Genomic DNA, 24234 nt, shown 5'->3' with positions numbered 1-24234 from the left:
CGTGGAATCCATTTCAGTTTAAGTTTAATGTGCTTATGGGGTGTTTGCTTTCAATTAGAATAGACCTCACGAAGGTTAAATTTGTAATTTTAAAATACTAATTATTAGTATTTTAATTTAATATTAAATAATAAGATTAATTTTATCGGATTACAACTCAGTTAACATGGAAATGGGATAACATGATAAGTTTTGTTAGTTTTGAAAATTAATTGATTTATTTTGTTAAGCATTATATGCATATTTTTAATAATACAGTGTGTTTTCTGATTTTATCCCTAAAATAAATTTCAAATTGTTGTTGCATGTTGATGTTCCTATAACAGCAAAAGAATATGTTCCAATTGTAAACCTTCTTACCAACAAGGCAACAAACATATGTTAATTTTAATATTTGCTTAGAATATTTGATTAATCAACGCCAGGAAATTTGTTAATCTAACTCTAGTTTATAAAACTTATTGTCGTGGACATGCTGAACATACAAAATAGAATAAACTAAAGGCTGTAAATTTAGTGACAAAATATACACATACAATGAAAAAATATATATATTAAATAAACAAGTTAGAGAATGATTTTCTCTTTTTAGCCAAAACAAGAATCATGTACATGTACAAGTTTACAATAATCTGATAGAGATAGTCAACCAAGTCAACTCATATGAGGATTGATCATATATACGTATATTCTTGGATTTTTCTAAGAAATTCAATTAATTAATTAGGTCATATATAGATATCCCAGTCAAAGGTAGCTGTAATTCCATTAGGGTCTGGTTTAAATTCAAGAATTTTGAGAAATATTAGTCATGCTCGATAATGACTCGTATATTCTAAATATTGATAATACTAGTGAACTTAATTTCACATAATGAAAATTCCAGTTAACATGAACTATGTAAGCATTTTTCTTCATTTTGAATCCATTTTATTGTGGGAAACCAAATTTTGACTACGAATATGTCTTAGATTCCTGTGAAGGGACAGTTTACAAGAGGACACACGAGAGGTAAGGAAAAAATTAATTAATGCTTTAGGAATTATTGGTTTAGACCATACCAGGTGTGTCGAGGGGATATGCTGTGTGAGATAATTGAGTGTGATGGTGAAGGAACCTAGAGTAATTTATCAGGGATTTCTGGATTGTGGTAAGGTAACATGTTAGCATAAGATCAATGTAGGTCGAGCCTATCAATAGATCCAATTAATCATATATTGGAGAATACACTTCTAGATTAAATCAAGAACAAAACATGTTTCACCAATTGATTCATAAATATATGATACACTTATTACATAGCAAGAAGACATGCAAAGTACCATACTCCAGCATTGTAGGCTGGCCTTAAAATACGTATGTAGCTAATGCTAATATGAAACTGATTCAAATGAAGCATAACTTGGGTTTCAGAGGAATGAACACTTTCGCGCAGCCATTTCTTGATATAGTTTTTGGAACAAAGTGTTGTCTAACAAAAAAACTTCTACTTCCATGATGTTTAAAGATTTGATTGTAACAAACCGAGTTGATGATCACATTTTCCTTCTTCGGTCTCGACTGAATCGATGGTAGAGTCTTCACACCCTTTTAATTTTGGTATTCCAATGGATTGTAAATTGCTTTCATTATGTCTTGAAGGAGATCTACATTGGAGTCGAATTGGTTGTTAGAGTTGAAAAACATCTGAAATACTTTCAGACATGATAAATGGAGATGCTTGCCTGGTTTGGGCAAATCATTAAAGCCATCCATCAAAACATGTTCAAGTAACTCTTTCTTCTTTTCATCCAATATCTACCTTACATTAGTGATTGAGCTTTCAATGTTTGCCCATGGATTTTCTTTCAAATCAAGCAAAACAAGGTTCTTCTTCCCATCCTCTTGTTCCTTCTGCACAATAAATGAATATATATGAGATTTTTTTAAATGCTTACATGTTATTAGTGGGCATTAATTTAGATGTTATGATCTCTCATCCAAAAAAAGGAAGTTGAGTGTTCGTTGTGGGGGTGTACATGAACTTTCTGAAAGAAGAAATGTTTACATGTTCATGAAAAGGTACATTCATTAATTAACTACTAACCTGGTATCTTTGAATGTCATTCAACAAACGAGCAATGAGCATGAGCAATTTCGTGACAGTTTCATACTACGCGGGCTTGAGTAGTTTGTGAGGCAAGCTCGGACTCATAAAACACGAAGCCAAAAGAACAATAGTGTGTGTAGCAATCGATATCATGCCTGTTTCAAGGTATTTATCGATGGATGATAAATATCCGCTCTTGCTCCATATAGTTTCTGTTAGCCAGGAAACAAATGTTTCGCGCCACTTTCACACAGGATTTTCTTAATTATTTTGAGCTTTAGTTGATAAATAGCTCAAGCATTTGTGAAGTAACTAGTTGAACTACACATGTAAAAAAGCTTACTATCTTTTGTAGATCATTTGTTATGTCACTCCCTTATCGATGGAGTTGTTTCGCTGCAATGTCCCTCACAAAATTGTCAAGGGCATGAAAGATAATCTTACCATGGCCAGTGCCTTTACCATCCCATCTATTATAAAATAAAAAATTATATATAATGTGAGACAAGGAGGGCTAGAAAAACAAAGTACTATGCAAGGTGTTCGAATTCTTAAGTGTATATATATATATATATATATATATATATATATATACCTTAGAACTGCATTGGTTAATCGATGTAACTCATTCAGAGGGCCTTCTATATCATAAAAATCATCAGCAACTGTAATAAGTATTGCACTCTTGGCAACTACCATTCGAATTGTGAGGAAGAGAACTACTGGCTGCAACGACAAAGTAACAGTAAGAACCCACTCCTGGGACCACCTATAAGAAATGATGAAATAGACAAGCCATTTTGATTAATTGCATGTTACTATATATGCATAAATATAACTATCAGGTTTTTGTGTGTGTGTATATGCATGTACCTTTTAAGTTCCTCCAATTCATTCCTGTAGATTGATTGCCGAAACTCATAGTTCTCCATAGCAAGTTGCATTAGCTTGTCATTTTGAAGAAATGATAACCTAACAATTTATAGTTTTTTTTCGTTAAAAATATCAATCATATTAGTATGAAATTTGAAAATCTAAAGACTGACTTGTACCTATAGAAGGAGACCTTTCCAATGCACAGAGAGTGGATGTTATTAAATTCAATCCACTTTCCGTGATCCAGAGGATTAAGTCGAGCAATCCATGGAACTGTCAACTCAGGCTCGATCTGTGCAAAATTATGGAGTCATATGATTAATGTGATTAATATACAGTAACTTTGAGTATTGAATATTCATGCTTCACAAGCTTACAAGACACTCCACTCTCCTATTCTCCTCAAAAAAAAAAAAAAAAAAAAGAAGAAGAAGAAGAAGAAAGAAGAAAAAGATTATAATAATAATTATTATAAAACTCTGAACCACACAGAGCATTTTCTAATGTCATAATTGCCTTTACTATTCAAATTAAATGATATTTGAGGAAATATGCATTTATATTCTTTTTGTTCCTAGTTGATATTTACACATGTACCCTACCTCAAAGAATTGTTTGCACTTAAGAGTGTGATATCTATTTTTGTAATTGGCATATTTCGGTAACAAAATAAGTCCTCATCGAGTTGTAATTTCAGTTACCATATCAGACTTGACATCGACTACAGAATTGGAAGTTTATTCAGAAGAGGAAAGTGCTTTTGATCATCGAAAAGGAATGAACAACACATTAGGAATCATTTCCCATTTATGACACAATTACCTACATGGTATATTGTCCAGAGTTTCCAAATACAGAAAATCCAAGTTTCAGTTGGATTCTGTTAAGTGGGAACCGGTACTTGGATTTGGGAACTAGTTCCAAAAGCTAAGGTTCGAAGAACTCTATTCTGTCCTTTAGGAATCGGTACCAAATGTGGGAACCGGTTCTAGAAGTTCTGATTGCAAAAGGTTTACAGTTCCCTTGTTCTGTTTAATTCCTTTTTGATCCAATTTTCCTTCCAAGTCATATGCACAAAATTTCCTTTATTTTCAGAAGGAATAGGACTTTACAAACCTCTATATAAACCATGTCATACACATAGGTTTATTTACGGCTTTTGTTCTACAGATTCATTATTCTTAAAGCCTTAGGAAGATTATTTTTGTAGAAAATCGGAGTTGATTTTTTTGTTATCTTTTTAGAACACATACATATAAACACATAGTGAGTTTAAAGTTGTGGTGTTCAATTCCTGATCGTGATCATACAGTTACATTTACATTGATCAGACGAAAGTAGATCTACTTCTACATCGAATTCAGACGATTGAAGAACAGAAGTAAAAGTGATCACACTTTGAAAGGGTTGGAGCATTCGAATACCTGCTACTCTTCTACAAATATCAAGCATAAGCCTAAGGTCAAGTTGTTATTGGACGGGGAGTCGCAAAACCAGAGGATTGTCAACAGTTGGTGTTTGGTAGAACGATAGGGTATAAGCCAAAGTCAAAGTTCAGTGCATTTTGTTTCAAGCATATTGGATCGGTTTACTTTGAACTGCACAGTGCACAAGATTTTTCCCATACAAATAGTTAACGTATTTTATCAACTGGGGTTTCTTCGCTAAAATCCTGATGTCATCTCTAACTTTACTTTACTTTATTTTATATTGCATGATATTGATTTATTAATTGCTAAAATAAAAAAAGTTGGTAAAGACACAGATCTGTTTTCAAGATAAACAAAACTTTCTAAATATTCCGCTGCGTATGACTCACAAATTAGTATCATATCAGATCTCTATACATTGAGTTGATCCTTGTTTGAAAGTTTTGTTTTGTTTTTAAAGAATTGTTTTCAAAATCATGTCTTATGCATTGAAAGAAGGTGGTTCTAGTCAACGTGGTCCTTTATTTGAAGAGGATAATTACAATTTTTGGAAATCAAAGATGAGAGCCTATTTGCAATATTCTGGTGGTAAAACTTGGGCGATAGTTGAATCTGGCTATACACCTCCTACAGTAGATACAATTGTGGATGGTAAAATAGTCAAAGAGTTAAAAGATACTTTTGCGTTTACTACTATTGAAACTGAGCGTAATGATGCTACTGGCAAAGCTTTATATTCAATTGTTAATTCTGTTGTTCCATCTAAATATACTAGAATTTCTGATTGTAAAATGGCTAAATAAGCTTGGGATATTTTGTAGGTTACTCATGAAGGAACTTCAAAAGTGAAGTTGTCCAAAATTTATATGTTTTCTCATAAATTTGGGAACATCCTGATGAAAAAAGATCAATTCTTTTCTGATTTTTATTCTAGTCTTCTTGAAATAATTTCTGAACTGTGTCACTTAGGTAAAAAAGTTAGTGATAAGAAAATCTGTGAAAAATCTTAAAGTCTTTACCTAAAAGATTCCATATTAGAGTTAAAACCATCACTGAACATTGGGATTTGTCTATCAGTAAAGTAGATGAGATGGTAGGTTCATTGAAAACCTTTGAGATGCAGAACTTTGACTTAAATCAGAAAGAGAAAAATCTTGCTTTAAAATCTATACAAGTTGAGGATTCTGTGGATGATAACTCTGATGATAATCTTGTTTTCTTGTTAAGACAATTCAGTCAAATTTTATAAAGATAATAGAGGAGAAAGAATAGCAACACGGTTAATCCTCAAAATTTTGACAAGACGTCAAAGTTTAGGTTTAATGAAAAGAAAGTAGAAAAATAAAAAGAAACTAAATTCATTTGCTGGAATTGTGATGGCAAAGATCACGCATCCAATGTTTGTCATAGTCCTCTAAAAGAACAAAAGGATATGAATAAAGGAAAAGTAATAAAAGTTTCTACTTCTGAAAATTCTACTTTAAGTGGTAATTATTCTCCTCATGATGATACTAATGATTTTTCTTATGTCACTTTTCTTGATAGAGGTCCTCATGTCATGTCTTTATCTGACTCTGATATTTTAGATAACGAAGACAATAAAGTTCATGATGAACAAGTGGAAGAGGCTGAAAAGGACAATGAAAGAGTGAAAAAAATGGTCAAAGAAACCATGGTAGTAAAATAGGAAGTCAATAAGCTAGCAAAAGAGCTTATCCAAGCAAAAGGAAAGGATAAAGATCTAAAGAAATAGATTCATGAAGGCAAAAGGAAAACTTTTGAAAGCAATTCTGCCATCTCTGAGCTTGAGAAGCAGATTATCATTCTTAAGGATAAGGTAAGTATTGCTAACTCATTGAAGGAATGTCTTGCTTTGAAAAATGATTATCTTGAAATTGAATTGAAATCTGAAAAAGATAAACTGAAAGGGTTTAATATGAGTCAAAACAGTTTGAATAAGATAATCAACATGGGTAAGGATGTGAATGATAAAACAGGGTTAGGATTTGTTAAAGGTTCTTCTAGTAATAAAGGTAAAACAACTTTTGTTAAACCTGCTATTATGCATAAATCATGTTTGCCTGATGCATCACATTCTGATATGTCTTATGTGCCTAAATTGCTGCATTGCACTTTTTGTGGAAAGAATGGACATAAGTATAACTCATGCCTTCACAGGGAAAAGAAAGACTTTCTAAATTATTTCTCAAAATTCTCATGCTAAGAAAAAGGTGCGTTCCAAGAAGAAAAAGAATGTGACACCTAAGATTTCTAGAGCTGAAAATTTGCCTTAGAAAGAGGTAAATAAAGATAGAGAATTTCAAGAAATGAGAGTGAGAACTGTTTGGATCAAAAAGTCTGATTTGATCAATTATGTGCCTGTTGAGTCCATGGAACAAGTTTCTAAAAGGACTTCACCTTCAAACTGAGTCCTATGAAATTCAGTGATCATGGCTTGTGTTTAAAAGAAGATTTTGTTGCCATTGGATCACTTGCTAGGGTTTGGTTTTGAGTTGTTGATCATAGTCTTCACGATATATTTGAGAAAATTCTTCCATTGAATTTATGATCTATCTTTGAATGCAAATTTGGACACATGATTTTTTGATTAAAAATATATTCTTGTTTGTAATTTATACAATGAATGTTGATTTCAATTGATTAAGGGATATTTAGATTTGAATCTCTTAAGTTCATAACCTTTTGTACACTAGTCCAAATCTAAAAATTTTGATTGAAAATCTTTTAATTCTTGACTAGGGTATATTGATTACAAAAGCCACAAAAGTTATTGTCTGAAAAAAATAGGAGCTTGAAAAAAAAAAATGAATAAATTCAGCTTAAAAAAAAAAAATGTGAAAAGTGCTGAATTTTTTAGGAGAAAGCTACCTTTTGAGATGTGTTCGAAAACTCCCATTAGACTTTGAAAAGGAGCTAAATGAATAAAAAGAAAGGTGGAGACAAGTTAAATTGGGGAATTGTTGTCTGCTCTTTAGAGTGAAAGCCACCTTAGAAAAATTGCTCAAAGACAATTTTATCTTGATATTTTTTGATCAATATGGTTTGGACAATAATTTATTGATAATTGATTGAAAATTGATGAGATGGATTGCACCACACACTTGGATTTGCTAAATTGATTTCTAAATGTTTCATTTAAATTCCAAGTTAAAATTTGTGTTGTGATTATTTCCTGAGAATTGAAATTGATTGAATATTCTGTGGAGTCGAAATTTTCGTTCATAGATAACTCTGAAAATTTTCTAAAAATTTGGATCATGTGTGGAATTGAAAGACTTTAATAAACTGCTCAATGACTTGTTCTTTATTTTATTTTTTTTTTAAAAAAATAAATAAATAAATTAAAAAATATAAAAATATAAAAAGATATTTTATTTTAGTTTGTAGATTTTTGCTTTGATTTGATCATTGAGTAAATCAAAAAGTTAGTTGAAAAGGTTATGAAAAAATTTCAAGGCTAAAAAGCATACTGTCTCTTTCCTACCGGTTCCACACATTCCTACCGGTTCAGGTTGCAAAGGAACAAGGCCAAAGCTTACTGGAGCTTAGCTATCGGTAACACAAGTTTGGTACCGGTTCAATAGTGGTCCTCGCTTTGCAATAGCTCACTGCCCCGTGGGAACTGGTTCCCACTCTGGCTACCGATTCCTGGCAACGTGAATGGGCTTTAAGAAACCCATTTTTTGCCCTATTAGGTTTGTTGCATTTGCATACACTCATATTCTCTCTCTAAAGTGTGCACTCTCTCTCTCTCTCTACACAACTTCAAATATATACATATATATATATATATATATATGTATATATATATATATATATATCTTTATATTTTGTTTCCATCTTACATCATTTTCATCATACATTGTAAGTTGAACATGGAATCATCTTCTTGAACTTGAGATTTGAAGATTGAAGATTGAAAAAGGGTTTGGGGTTTATGAGAAAGAAAACTTAGAGGATTCGGTTAAGTTTGTTCTAGATCTTTTGTGATACCCCTTGATTCTAGAGTCGCGGGTGATCAAGTCCGAGCACAGATCCGAGGGATACCAAATAATTAAGTATATAAACAAGCATTTGAATACAAAAAAAAATACTAAAGAAATAAATAAATAATAAACTGAAGGGAACTAAATAATAAATCCTTATTTAAAAATCCTCAAATAAATAATAATTAAAAATCCCATAATAAAATCCTCCAATCCTCTGATACCAGTAATTAATTAAACTACAACTCGGGAATCCATACTGTAGACCCTTAATAATATCATAACTGAAATAACTGAATCGAAATAAAACTAATAACTAAAACATGAAGAAGAGTCTTACGTAGAGTCGGTAATGGTGGGTCAAACCCACAAACAAGTTCTAATCTAGTACATCCCAAACAGAGACCCGATACACAAATACATCCTAATTAATTCAACAATAACTAAATAGTCCATATATAGATATATACACACTAAAGGAACCTCACTAGACTATAGAGTTGTTCCAATCTGAATAGTAGGCAACATGCAAAACGCACCTATAGTGGGCATGAGTACTTAGACCTACCAGGTACACAACTATACTATATCTAGCTACATATCCCTGGCAATATACGCACCCTAACCACTAATCCTGAGACTCAAGCTCATATCATAGCGCATAATTATATGTGTAAAATCCGTTTTATCCAACCATCGAAATAACTTTTCCAAATATTATTTTAATAATATGTCATCCAACTATTTCGTTGACCTGACATGAATAAGTATGACTTAACACTATGGTTAATCCGTTTCCTTATTAAAAATAGGTAGGACTCAACTTTTAAGTTAATCCGTCCCTAATATAAATCATATATAACTAAACATGATATAAATCATATATACATCCTTTACATTTAATTAAGCAAAAATAACAGTTATAAGTATCATGCATTTAATTTACCTCATAAGAAATTAACATGTTTTTCAATTAATTGCACTCCTCCACAATTTGATTAAATTCATTTAAACCCAAATAATTGATTTAAATAATTTAATCCAACCCTATTTAATTAATTTAACTTTTAAATTAAATTTCATACTTGGCATGAGTACTCTAAATCATACAACCCAATCATTAATAAATCTATTTAAATTAAATAAATATGTAATACAAACCATCAATAAAATATATAAAAAAAGTAAATATAAATTTAATTTAATCATAATATCAATCATTATCTCATTCATTACTTTACTTTATAATAATCTTTATTTCAATCATTAAAACAAAATCATGACTTCAATCATTAAAAACAAAATCATGACTTCTATCATTATTTTAATCATTCCTTAACTAAAAACCCCAAAATAATGAAACTGAATTCACAACTTAAAACTGGTACATGCCAAACTCAATCTCGCCTTGTTCGGCGTGCTGTCTCTAGGGAAAAAAAACAAACAAATTAAATTAAAATTAAAATTACACAAATTGGTGCATTATTCCTTCCTCATTCAACGTGCCAAATATGTGAAGTATCAATTTCGTCCAGGTACACAATTTGGTTAAAGTTGATTTATATAAAAAATACCTTCCTCGTACAGGTACACATTATGAACCTATATATATATATATATATATATATATATATATATATATCCATTAAGTATTAAACTATTCATGCTAGCAACAATTCACGTAAAAATAAAAATAAAATAATTTCAATTTAATTTATTCCAAGAACCTATAATTAATCTAATATGTATAGGTTATGAATCAAATGAGAAGAGAAGAATTAAAACCCTAGCCTCCTTCTTCCTTTTCCTCTTCCTTCTTCTTCCTTCTTTCTCTCTCTAAAATATATTACGTAATTAGTTTTTAGCTCCTTTTACAACCCTATAGTTATATATTTATAGGTAAATAAAATAACCCTAATCCTTTTCCCAATCCAAGTTAAACTAATAATAAAAATAAAGTAAAATTTAAATACTAAAAAGATAACTAAAATATATTTTACGTACAATCTATGTGCAATCCTTTTATATATATATATGCACATCAGATTATTACTAAAGAACTTTCCTTATATATATATATATATATTTATTTATTTATTAAATATGCATATACAATTATCCATTGGTAATTATCCGTGCCCATTAAACCTATTATCCAAATAGTCCATGGGACCCAATTGGTTGGTCCATTACTACTATCCATATCTGATTCCTTAAAAATAATAATAATAATAATAATAAATAAAAGTAAAACAATTAAATTCCTAAATAAATACACATCATCATATACAATTTAATTTAAACAAATAAGTCTAAAACAAATAATTTTAGCACACCATTTAATTTTAAACAAACAATTCAATTAACACATAAATAATCAAATCAATTAAACAAATAAAAGGAATCAAATCAATTCAATTAACACATAAACAATCAAATCAATTAAAATAACTAAAAAAAATATCGAGACTATCCTTTTGAAATTAGGGGTATTACATCTTTGGAGTTGAAAATTGAAGACTTTGGGTTTGATTGTGCTCATCTGTGCTTGATTCAGTATTGATTTTTGGGGGTTTTGAAGATTCAAACTTGTTTATTCAAGAACAAGTATTGAAATGCATGCCAAGTGTTCGGCAAAATTACTGAGTAAGCTTCAGAGCCTTAAACCAAAATTGCCTAAACACAAGATACCTCCTAAATTATCTCAGAAAGCCAAAAGAAAGGGTATTGCATTACCTCCACCTCCCAAGAAAGCCCGAACGACAATTTCTATCTAGGAACCGCAAGAGGGTTTACATGTTTCAAGGGATAATCCGTCTTCACCTAGCTCACCTACAACTGAGATACCACATGGGTATCCTCCAATATCTGATATAATGAAGCTAGAGTTTGCTCAAAAACACTTTTATAATGAGCTTGCATGGAAGGTATACACTAAAGTGTATAAAGATGGTTCGATAAAGTTGGAACGGAATGTGAATTTGAAGAAGCTCAAAGACAGTCTGGGGAAAAAACTTGTTGACTATATTGAAAAGCACAATTGGTTTTTCTTTACCAAGATGGGGAGTACCTACAGTCCAGATATGGTTCATTATTTTTATTCAAATATCCAAAAAGTTCATGATTCTGGATATTTTGAAGTCTTATTATTTGGTAAGGACTATATGGTTGATGTAGATGTGATCGGGAAAATTCTTGGCATATCCAAGAGTTTTACAAGTAGTGGCTATCGTCTTCCTCTTGACAAGTCTAGATTGAAGTGAGCAGATATCTGTAATGAGTTGTGTGTTCCAGACTCGCCAAGGTACCCCGACCACATTCCCTCTCATTATCTTACAGATGAGGCGGCGTTTCTGAATTTGTTTGCTATCTCCAATCTCGGTTATTTTGGGAAGAAAGATGTTATCTCCTCAGATCGTGCAGAGGTACTATATCTCCTATCTATTGATGCACTGATACATCTTAATTCTTCTATTTATAGCCTGATGGTAGCTCATTATAAGAACAATAGCAAGAAAAAGTCATCTCCATTCCCGATGATCATCGTGGGTTTGAATCGGTATTTTGAGATTTCACTTCCACCACGTGCTCATCATATTGAGATTATGTCTGAGATGGATGTTAGGGCCTATAACAAGTCTAAATCTGCAAGGGCTTCATCAAGGAAAGATAGCAGGGGTGCAGTTGCTTCTTCGTCATCACTTCCTGAGATTACTCAGCTCTTTCTGACTAAACAGAATTTCACCACCTTTGATTTTAATCTTCTCTACTCACTGATTCTTCAGAATCAGAAGGCCATGATGGATGTTATTCTTGATCTTCAACAAGATGTTAGATTACTTAAAGAGCAGCGATATGGTAGTACTTCTGAGGACGTCTATAGAAGCCTCTTCAGATTCATCACTTGTTCCTGAGGCTGATAGAGATGAGGAGGATGAGGATAGTAGTGGTAGTGATGCTGATAATGGTGATGAGGAGATTCTGACTTCTTGTATTCCGTTCGCTGGAGATGACATTGATGCTTGATTCTATATTCTTATCATACATGCATCACTTTTTGTTCAGTTTTTACATTGTCATGACTTGATATTTGTGGATATTATCTTTTGACTGCTGACATGTAATAAACTAATTACTGTTTTTTCTGTTTTATAGAATTTCTACTCTTTATCACCTGTTTCAATTGCTTTATCAATTTTGTTCCAAAAATGGGGGACTTTTTAACGAGGAGAGTGGAGAGTGTATTATGAAAATCTGGTATTTTTTTTAGATATATCATTCAGGGGGAGTTTTTAATATGTTTATTAAGCTTTCACTGGTAGTTTTGCTTAATTTATGTGCAGGGAATCAGGTTTTGCTCAAAAGAAGAAGAGAGAACAAGATATAAAAAAAAATTCCATGTTTCCTTAAACAATTGTAATTTACTTTTCTGCTTTGGGTAGATTATAAATTTTTTTTAGGGTTTTGTCACGAAATTGCCAATGGGTAAGATTGTGACATCTATTTTTTGTAATTGGCTTATTTTGGTAACAAAATAAGTAATAGTTGAGTTGTAATTTTAGTTACCATATCAAACTCAACATTGACTGTGGAATTGGAAGTTTGTTCAAATGAGGAAAGTATTGTTGATCATCGAAAAGGAATGAACAACACATTAGGACATCGTTTCTCACTTATAACACAATTACGTACATGGTATATTGTCCAGAGTTTTCAAATACAGAAAATCCAAGTTTCAGTTGGATTCTTTTAAGTGGGAACCGATACCTGGATTTGGGAACCGGTTCCAGAAGTTAAGGTTAGAAAGAACTCTATTCTGTCCTTTAGGAACCGGTACCAAATATGGGAACTGGTTCCAGAAGCCCTGATTGTAAAAGATTTACAGTTTCCTTGTTCTGTTTAATCCCTTTTTTATCCAATTTTTCTTCCAAGTCCTATGCACGAAATTTCCTTTATTTTAAGAAGGAATAGGACTTTACAAACCTCTATATAAACCATGTCATACACATAGGTTTATTTACGGCTTTTGTTCTACAGATTCATTATTCTTAAAAGCCCTAGGAAGATTATTTTTGCAGAAAATCAGAGTTGATTTTTGTGTCATCTTTCTAGAACACATACATATAAACACATAGTGAGTTTAGAGTTGTGGTGTTCAAATCTTGAACATGATCATACAGTTGCATCTACATCGATTGACGAAAGCAGATCTAGTTCTACATCAAATTCAGAAGATTGAAGAACAGAAGTAAAAGCGCTCACACTTTGAAAGGGTTGGAGCATTCGAGGAGTGTTGTCTAATCTACCTGCTACTCTTCTACAAATATCAAGTATAAGCCTGAGGTCAAGTTGGTGTTGGACGGGGAGTCGCAAAGCCAGAGGATTATCAGCAGTTGGTGTTTGGTAGAACGATAGGGTGTGAGCCAGAGTCAAAGTTTAGTATACTTTGTTTCAAGCATAGTAGATCGGTTTTTTTTTTGGACTGCACAGTCCACAAGGTTTTTCCCATACAAACAGTTGACGTATTTTATCAACTAGGGTTTCCTTGTTAACATCCTGGTGTCATCTCTAACTTTACCTTGCTTTATTTTATATTGCATGATATTGATTTATTAATTGTTAAAATAAAGGAAGTTGGTAAAGACACAGATCTATTTTCAAGATAAACAGATCTTTCTAAATATTCCGCTGCGTACGACTTACAAAGAAGAGTCGAACAATTGATCTGCTGCTTCAGGTCTAGGCACCAGGACCAAGTTCTTACCCATATGAGCCAACCCCTTGGGGTTAATATGCATTTATCTTAAATTAAACTGTCAAAAAAAAAAAAAAAAGATAGACTACAAATTTTGTTTTTTTGACCATGACAAGAAGATCACTCACATATCTCATCGGAACTTGAATCCTCCTCTTTCTACTTTAAAAGGAAATCGAACTTGGTAAGTTAGCTAGGGTTTATTGAGTTGTATTCAATTACTTCCAATATATGACTTTTGAGTAAGACTGTAATTTTTGGTTATTTTAAAATGAGGCACCTTCAGGCTATCTACTTCTATCAAAATGATAGTAAATTGATTTTGTTTACTAGATGCTGAGGATCATGGGTGGTTATGACACATGCCCTGATGACTATGCAAAAACTACAGCAGGCCTGATGTTCAGAAGGCACTCCATGTAAGCAATGGTCATCACCTAAAGAACTGGATCATCTGAAAGTAATGCAATTTTTCTCTCTTCTTTTTGAAGGTTGTCATGTTTTATTAATTCATTCAACCATGCCCATACTTGTATAGATACTTGAAGAATTTTATATATTTAGAGATGCCTTAAGTATGAGTAGAAACGTATAAAAGTATATGTAGCATGAATATATTTGATCATTGGATAGATTCAAAGGAATCTGTTATTCTAATATACAAGAAACTTATTGTTGCGGGGCTTTGAATATGGGTCTACAGGTACTTGTTCCCCAACTAACATTAGTTTCTATGGACTGTAGTGAAATACTCTGTTCATTTTTATAACGTTCTATTCTGGGTGTTTTCTGGGTGGGTCAGTGGAGACACAGATGGAAGAGTTCCTGTTTTGTTCACAAGATACAGCTTAAGCTCTCTAGGACTGCCCATCACTAGGGCATGGAGGCCCTGATACCATTAAAAACAGGTAATCCTTATATTTTCATATGTAATGCTCTAACATTCTTAAATGAGATGAGGAAAGAAGATCAGATTCCACTACTATTTTGGAAGTTCTAAAAATTTTCACTACCCAGGTGAATATTTTTTGGATTTTCTTAAAGACCGAAACACAAAATGTATGTACATATCATCTTCTTCTTCTTTTGTTTCCTCTCTAAATGGTCTGTACATATCTTTTGATTGTGCGAGTATGATTCATAGTTTTTTTTGGGTATAAAGCACCATTAAACAATTATTTCTTTATTCCTAGTACAGTTTTAATATGAATTATACTTAGTAGCACCCCGATTGGAAACAGAATGCAAGAGTTTTATTTATTTATTTTATTTACCTATGCTTCAGCCTCAGTTCCCCGATAAAAGTATCTGTATTAGTCTAAACAAATAGATTATGATCATTTGAGTTGTTTGGCAAAAAATTTCAAATTCGATGGTTGCAACCAAATAGTCATAAAATTGAGATAATTCCTAATACCTTTTAAGTGTTGATTCTTTTATATCACGCTTTTAATAACATGGCATGGGAACCAAAGTATTACAGTTAGCCAAATAGTATGAAGCAAGAACAATTATAAATACATTTAAGCACCTACAGCTTTCATGTGTAGCAACCACGAATCTTCTTCTAATTAATGCACTACTTTGTTTGGATCAGGTTGGGGGTTAGCTTCAAGAGGATGAGGGGCCACTACAACAAATTGGGGTTTTTGCCACGAATTTTTTTTGCCACACATAAAATTCGTGGCAAAAAGTGGTGGTTTTGCCATGAAATTAAATTCTTGTGGCTAAATATTGTGATTTGCCATGAAGTAACTTTTTTATGGCAAATCTTAGGTTTTAGCCACGAATATTAGGGACGACCTAAAAATTTGTGGCAAAATTGGCCTTTTGCCACGACAAATTAGGGACAACATATAAAGTTGTGGCAAAATGTTACCTTTGCCATGAATTGTTATTGGTGGCAATTATATGCTCTTTTGCCACGTAACTATTTTCGGGGCAAATGTATTAGTAATTCGCAACGATGCCAGTATAGTGGCAAAAAATGTCATTTTGCCACAAATATTTTGTCTCGTGGCTAAAAGATTTATTTAGCCACAAATTTTCAACCGTGGTTATTGTATGCTCTTTTACCACGTAACTATTTGCATGACAAATCTATTAGTAATACACCACGATGTTATTCTTATGGTGAAAAATGTTATTTTATCACGAATTTTTTGTCTTGCGGCTAAAAGACTTATTTTGCGAATTTTCAATCGTCACTTTTGTTTGCTTTTTTGCCACATAACTTTTTTCGTGGCAAATTAATTAGTATTTTGCCACGATATCATTGATTTGGCTAAAATGTCATTTGATGTAGCCATAATATCTAGTTGATTTTTTTAAATATAAAATTGTTTTGTTTATTTTACTTGTTATATGAGAAAAAGTATAAAGAAATTTATTTAGTTACAATTATTTTTATATATTTAAAATATTATAGGTTATAGTGAACGATAAAGTTATTTATATGCAATTGCTTTAATATATTATTTTCTTATATAAAAAAACCATCTTAATAGAGATGAAAATTGATAGCAGTTTTACATATATTATCGATGGTCAATCTTAAATAATTTTTCCAACATTTCTTTATTAGCTTTCATAGCAATTGTTTTAATATAATTAATATAAAATATTTTATTTTATAGGGAAAAATAAACGTCATTAGAGGGAATTGTTTTTATCTAAATTTTTCCTTATTAGAGAAATTTATGTCGTCCAGTTTACTCGATTATTCCAATAAATTGATCCGTGACCGCTAATATGTCTCAAGCTAACAAAAATAAATTATTCTGACGTATACTAAGTTTCAGTCTCCTATTCATATTTTGTTGACTAATCTTCCCTAATTCACATATATGTTTAAAATTTTACATAAGGAGACAGGAAATACAAGATCCCCTTCTGAACCAACAAATTATTTGTTGATAAAAATTCAAAATGATTTTTTCATAAATTTCATCCATTTTAAATTTTACTTCTTATTATTAAAAATTTTAAAAAATTAAAAATAGTGGTCGTAGCAAACATTCTCTAGATTTTCTCTTATGATCTGTTTGGTAGGAAAGGAAGAATGGTGAAGGGAATATAAAAAGGAAGAAACCAACTTTCTTCGATTGACAGAGAGAAAGTAAGGACAGAAGAGAAAAAATGATGGATGAGAGAGAAAACGAGATGGACGAGAGAGAAAAGGGGATGGATGAGTCATCTTTTCTCTTTCATAAATTTTCATCCCTTTAAAAATGGATAAAAGACATACGGCAAGGGAAAAAGACGTGGTTATTATAAACATTTTTAAATTACAAAATTTTCCTTTTGGTCAATCTTAAATAATTTTCCCTACACTTCTTTATTAACTTTCCTAGCAATTATTTTATATATATTTATAAATATTATATCTTATAGTGAAAGATAAACTTATTTAGAGGGATCTTTTTAATCTATTTTTTTTTTTAATTAGAGAAATTCATATTGTCCAATTTACTCAATCATTCCAATCAAATGATCCGTGAGGTATACCAAGGTTTAGTCTTCAGTTCATATTTTGTTGACCAATCATCCCTAAATCACATCTTTATTTAAATTTTTACATAAGGAGTTAAAAAATACAAGATCCCACCTAATCTTGCAAATTAATTGTTGATAAAATTTAAAATGGATTGAATTTTCTTAAATTTGATCCCTTTTAAATTTCACCCCTTATCATTAAAAAAAAAAAAACTAAAACAGCAAGGGTAGCAAATATTTTCTCTTAGGCTATGTTTGGTACGGTGGGTTTGAAGGGGGGGGATAAGATTAGGTATGAGGGAAAGGGAAGGGAAGGGAAGGGAAGGATAATTTTAACCCTCCGTTGTGTTTGATTAGTTAATGAAGGAAAAGAAAGGTAAGGATAATAATTATGTTTGGGAAAAGAAAGGAAATGGAAGGATAATAATAAATTTACTATTATACCCTTATTATATTTTAAAATATATATATATGTATATATATATATATAGAATCTCTTATATTTTGCTACAAGAAAAGAAAAACAAATTTAGGGCAAATCTCGGCTCCATCTCTATTATATATACATATATATATTTATATATACTGTCTCCTCCTATACCAGGCCATGATGGGCCAAAAGAAAAGACATAAAGAAGAAAAAAAAAAAGATTAGGGCAAATCATTTCAGCCTCCATCTCTAATCTCGTTCTCAAATCACCTCCATCTCTAATCTCGTTCTCAAATCTGAACTTGCCCTCTCATACCTTCTCTCTCTCTGCACTACAAGACCCATATCGTTCTCAACACTAAAAAATCAAAACCAATATCTTTCAGTTTCCAAGAATCAAAAGTTCAAAACCCATATCGGCATATCATTTCATATTGTTCAAAAAATCAAAACCCACATCTTTCAGTTTCCATCGCTGTTCCAGTTTGGGTTCGCCGTCCGCCGTTCGCAAGCTTTAGCCGCTGTCTTCTTCAAGCTTGCCCCTCTCTCTCTCTCTCTCTCTGTGCAACTGCTAACTCTTGTGTATGGGTTTTGTGTGTGTGTGTGTGTTTTTTTTTTTTTTTTTTTTTTTTTTTTAGGGCCTAAATCAACTAATCAATTTGGGCAATGTTGGTAGTTACAAAATTTTGTTACCCTTTCCTTCCGTTTCCCTCCGTTTGTTCCTAATTTTGGGAGGATAACAAAAATTGATCTGAACCTTTGTTGAATCCCTCTGTTTCATTCTGTTTCCTTTCTTTTCTTTCTCATATTTCACCCCAAACACAAAATCCCATCACCCTCCGTTTCCTTTCTTTTCTTTTCCTTCTATTACTTTCCTACCAAATTGGCCCTTAGAAAGTTGTCAGGACCCACTCTTCTTTATATCGACAACCAATCCTATAATTTTAGGACCCCACTCTTCTTTATATATTCCTTTTGTAATTTATGTCTATTCCTAGAGTATATTTATTATGCTATGAAATGTTGAGTATCAATTAAGTATTGAATGTTATATATATAGAATAATGAAATGTTATTTTTTCTAATCTAATTTTTATACTAATCTAATTAAGTATTGTGTATTCAACAGGACGGGGCACCCACTTCACAAATCTATCCCCTAATGAAAATCTTTTCTCAAACCCAATTATGAGTACCCGATATACATACTTTTTTGAATAAACAATTCAATCGCTAATAAAAGGGTATTTATTTATATATTGGTTGTCAGTCAAGGCGGGTTCAGGCTTAAAACCTATCCCAAAATCCAACTATAACCTTGTTATGAAGATTCAAAACAAGTCCCAATAAGGGCGGGGCCCAATCAAATTAACATCATTAGTATAAGTGGAAGATTTATACATAGGAGAAAAAAGTAAATATGATAGTATTAGTTATGAGAGAAAATAAAAGAAAATAAATGATAGCAATAATCTCTATTTATGTTTAGATAGATAGAAGAGAAAAAAAAATGATAATATTCTTATTTAGATATGATATAGGGGAGAAAATAAGAGAAATGATAACAACCAAATTACTATCATATCCTTTTAAATATAAGGGATACAAGTGATAAGCGCCGAATATTGCATATTCAAACGCCCTAAATTGCATTAGTTAAGTCCATTATTTGATTTTATTATGTAGATTATCTTCATTGGTGCATTTTTGTTTATTTTCAGGTTCATTGGCTTAAAAGAAGCAAGAATGATGTTTTTGTTGAAATTTTGAATGCAAAGTGCTCAATGCTGAAGCTTGGCAGCAGTGGAACCTGACTTTTGTCGCCATTTTTGACCTAGCAAACTAAAGAACTGGACTTCCATCATAACATAAAAGATTTAGAGCTCTGAATCAAATTTCCAAATCTTCAAGCGGTTCATCATTCGGAGTTCGGAGCAGAGAGTTATGATCTTCTTATTAGAGGTGCTCAGAACTGCCTGGCAGCAATGAGTTTCTGCCTTGATCTTCAATTTTGACCAACCAGACTTGAGAATTGGATCTTTACCAAAACATAAAGTTTTTAGAACTCTGAATTAGCTTTCCAAATCTTCAAACGGTTCATCATTCGGAGTTCAGAGCGCAAAGTTATGGCTGTTTTACCAAAGTAGATCCGGGCGAAGCAAAGCAAGCATGGAGCAATCTGCTCCATCTTCGAGTGCTCGAGGCCCTATTTCGAGTACTCAAAATTCCGGTAGATTGCACTTCAGAAATGGCTCATTTCAGCCACTTGTGCATTGGGTTCCTCATTTCTACTTACCTTCTTTATGGAGTGGTTGGAAATGTTTTTGGGAGGGAGGAGAGAGAGCCTTGGTTGGGGTCTTGATCTAGATAAGAGGGAAGCAAAGCCACAGAATGGGATAAGCTTCATTTTGAGAAGATAGAGGAGAAAGAAGAGAGCAAGAAAGAGGAGTTCTTCAAGCCAACACAAGGGAGCACGAAAATGGAGTTGGAGGCCTTGCTTCCTCCTTCATCTAGATCTACCATAGGTAACTAAACCTCTTCTTAGGGAGTTGATGTAACCCTTGTCAAGTAAATATGTATTAATTGTGTTTATATTTGGGGAACTTTGCATTTATGTAACAAGTTATCTAATCTAGAGATACACTTTGATGTATTTGTGTTTCATTCCATATTTAATCTTGTCGAGACTCTTATCTTGTCTTAGAAATTGTTTCTTCATGATTATGCTACTTACATCTTTATAGTGAGAATGAAGATGAGATTATACAATGGTTTTAATGGCATGTTGTTTAAGAAATTTGATATTCCATGGCTTAGGGAAACCTTTGATGGATTATGGCTTAGTTCTTGACTTCATATGCACTTACCACACAAATTGAGGACTTTGATAGTTCATAGCTTAGGAAGGATACTTCATTCTATACCCTAGTTTAGATAGATGACTTATGCCAACCTTGGATGGATTATACTTAATTCTTGAATGTGTGAACTTCTTGAAGATATTGTAGTTGTCTTGCATTTCTACATATCTCGGTTGCATGTATACTTTGTTCTCCAAGTTAATTGCAATTAGGCATGTTTATATGGCTTGTGGTGAAGTCAATTCCCTAGTCTCTTCTCTATTGTTCTATCTCTTTACTTCCTAGCACACTATTGTTTTATGCACTTTGAATTCCTAGTTTAGTGATTATCAAACAAACCCTTATTACCCCTTATCATTCTAAGAACAATTCTAGACTCTTAGGTTACCATAGACTAGCGCAATCCCAGTGGTTCGACTTACCCGACCAATAGCCCTATTTTACAATGATTCATGCTATTGCGAAGGTTGATGTTAATTGACCAACCGATCAATTTTTGGCGCCGTTGCCGGGGACTGCAAACGGTTTAGCAACCAAAGTTTAGGGTTAAACTTAGTGTGATTGTTAATATTGTGTTTTGTGCATATTTCTCGTGTGGTTTAACCATTTTTATATTGTAAGATTTTAGGGACTCGACTCTCGCTGTGGGAACGCTAGCAAAGTGTAAGTCTAGAGGACCCTAGGTAAGCTTTTTGACCTTTTAGTTTCGCATTGTTATATTTTGTGCATGTGTTAAGCTTAGAAGTAGTTAATTTATTTGCAAGCCCTTGTTGAGGCTATATTATTGTTTTAATTTCGTGTTCAAGCATCGGTCCTTGTCGTGGCCATTTATTTTCTGTCTTGATAATTGAGGAGAAAAGGAACATCGTATATAGAGTTATGGTTGATGAATTGTTTTGTTGAGTATATGCTTTGTTGTTGATGTTCGGTCGTAGGTCACTTTCCTTACCCACAATCGATTCTCCCATTGATATTAACTCTCTTGAAAGAACTCTTAGACGGAACCCTAGGGAACCTACTCTTACACGGGATCTTGAAACTGAATTTAATACAATGGGGGATAATATAGGAAATCCGAGGAATGAAAGGGCTGAAATTCCTAATATCGAGCCAATGACTCTTAGAGATCATTTCATCCCTACCACCTATGCTTCTCCATCTTGCATAGTGATGCCAAACATCGATACAGCTCAATATGAGATCAAATCTAGTACCATCCAAATGCTTCCATCTTTTCATGGTTTTGATAATGAAGATCCATATAAGCATCTCGATGAGTTCCTTGAAATCTGTTCGACCATCCGGTTGAGAGGATTTCCTGAAAATGCACTCCACTTACATCTTTTCCTATTCTCCCTAATGGATAGGGTAAAATATTGGTTGAACTCCCTCGCTCCCAACTCTATTACTTCTTGGGCTCAATTGCAACAAGAATTTCTTAAGAAGTATTATCCGGTGAGTAAAATCAACCAAATGAGGCGTTCCATTCTAAGCTTTTCTCAAGTTGATGGAGAACAACTCCACGAGACTTGGGAAAGGTTACGAGATCTTCTTCGGAAGTGTCCTTATCATTTGATCCCAAAATGGCAATTAGTGCAAGCTTTCTATGCCGGCTTGACCGACACCCATAGATTCATGGTTGACTCTTCTTGTGGTGGGATGTTCATGTCCAAGAATGCGGATGAGTCTTGGACCTTACTTGAGAATTTGAGTGAAAATTCACTTCAACACAATTCTCGTAGGGCTCTGACCTTAACCACTCTAAAGAACACCAATCCTTGTCAACAAAAATCAATAAGGGAGGAATCATCTCAAGTGGATGCCATTACTCATAAATTCTACCAATTGATGGCACCACATCTTCCCCCTTCATTGTCTCAAAATTCGGCAAGTTCGGTTTGTGCTTTATGTACTAGTCCATTCCATCTCTCGGAAGATTGCCCCACAGCGGAGCAATTTCCCAATCCCAACCAAGAGCAAGCTAATGCCATGTTCTCAAGGCCCGGGCATAACCCGTATTCCAATACATATAATCCAGGTTGGAGGGACCATCCGAATTTTTCGTGGCGGCAATAAGCCCCACAAAATTCCCAACTTCAAAATCAAGGGCCTCAAAATCAGCCCTCTTCTCAATATCAAGGTAGGCCTTTCCAAGCCTCTTCAAGCTACCAACCTCCATACAATCCAAATGTCTCTACTCAACCTCTTGTGAATCCAATTGATGAGATAGTGGCTGCAAACAAGCAAATGATGGAATCATTAAATGTGCAAATGATGTAATCATTAAACAAGCAAATCATGGACTCCAACAAGCATCTCTTGACATCCTTGCAACCTACTCTCCAAATGGTTCACTCCCATACTCAATCCATAGCTAGGCTTGAAAATCAAATGGGACAAATAGCTAACCAAGTGAACCAACTTCTTCAAAAAGACAAGAGTAAGCTTCCTACTCAACCATTTGAAAATCCTAGAGGGATACATGCAATTGATGAAACCCCTCTTCCGAGTGGGCCGAGTCTTGAGCATGTTTAAGCTATCACCACCCTTCAGAGTGGTAAAGTGGTTGACAACAAGGTCGATGGAGACAAAAGTGAACAAAATCCTCCTTTGAAAAATCCAAATTCAAGCTCTTTCAATCCAAATCCAAATCCAAATTCTTCTTGTCCAAATACCATTCACGGAAATCCCACGCATGTCACCCTAAATGTGGAAACTACTTATGAGCCAAAAGCTCCGTTCCCTCAACGTCTTCAAGAGTCGACACATTTTGGGAATAAGAATTGCAAAATTCAAGACATGTGGGAGGTCTTTAGGCAAGTAAAGATCAATCTTCCTCTCTTGGATGCTATCAAGCAATTTCCTCCCTATGCAAAATTCCTTAAGGATTTGTGCACTCAAAAGCGCACTTCCAGAAGTCATTTACCAAAGAAAGTGAGGTTAAATAAAAATGTTAGTGCGATCATTCAGCATAGCACTCCTCCGAAGTATAAGGATCCGGGTGCCCCCACAATCTCTTGTGTCATTGGTGACAACAAAATCGAGAGGGCCCTCCTTGACTTAGGAGCTAGTGTGAATTTGATTCCATATTCGGTTTACCTACAACTTGGTTTGGGAGATCTTAAACCAACTCCGATAGTATTGCAACTTGCTGATAGATCTATTAAGCAACCACGGGGAATCATTGAAGATGTTATCATAAAGGTGGATAGGTTCTACTTCCCGGTAGACTTCGTGGTTCTTGATACGGAACCAGTCCACGACCCAAGAAAACACATTCCCATAATTCTC

The 24234-nt window shown here is 33.1% G+C and overlaps 1 pseudogene; it reads right to left on the bottom strand.

Annotated features, from left to right (window-relative positions):
* Window positions 1-1590: 1590 nt before the first annotated feature.
* Window positions 1591-24234, bottom strand: part of LOC132277231 ((E,E)-geranyllinalool synthase-like) — a 95599-nt pseudogene continuing 72955 nt past the window's right edge.

Source organism: Cornus florida, unplaced genomic scaffold (assembly GCF_030987335.1).
Source record: "Cornus florida cultivar Cherokee Brave unplaced genomic scaffold, ASM3098733v1 CherokeeBrave_3.0.0_Hap2_Chr01, whole genome shotgun sequence".
NCBI lineage: Eukaryota > Viridiplantae > Streptophyta > Magnoliopsida > Cornales > Cornaceae > Cornus > Cornus florida.
The sequence above is the reverse complement of the archived record's forward strand: the minus strand, read 5'-3'. Positions and strand labels throughout refer to the sequence as shown.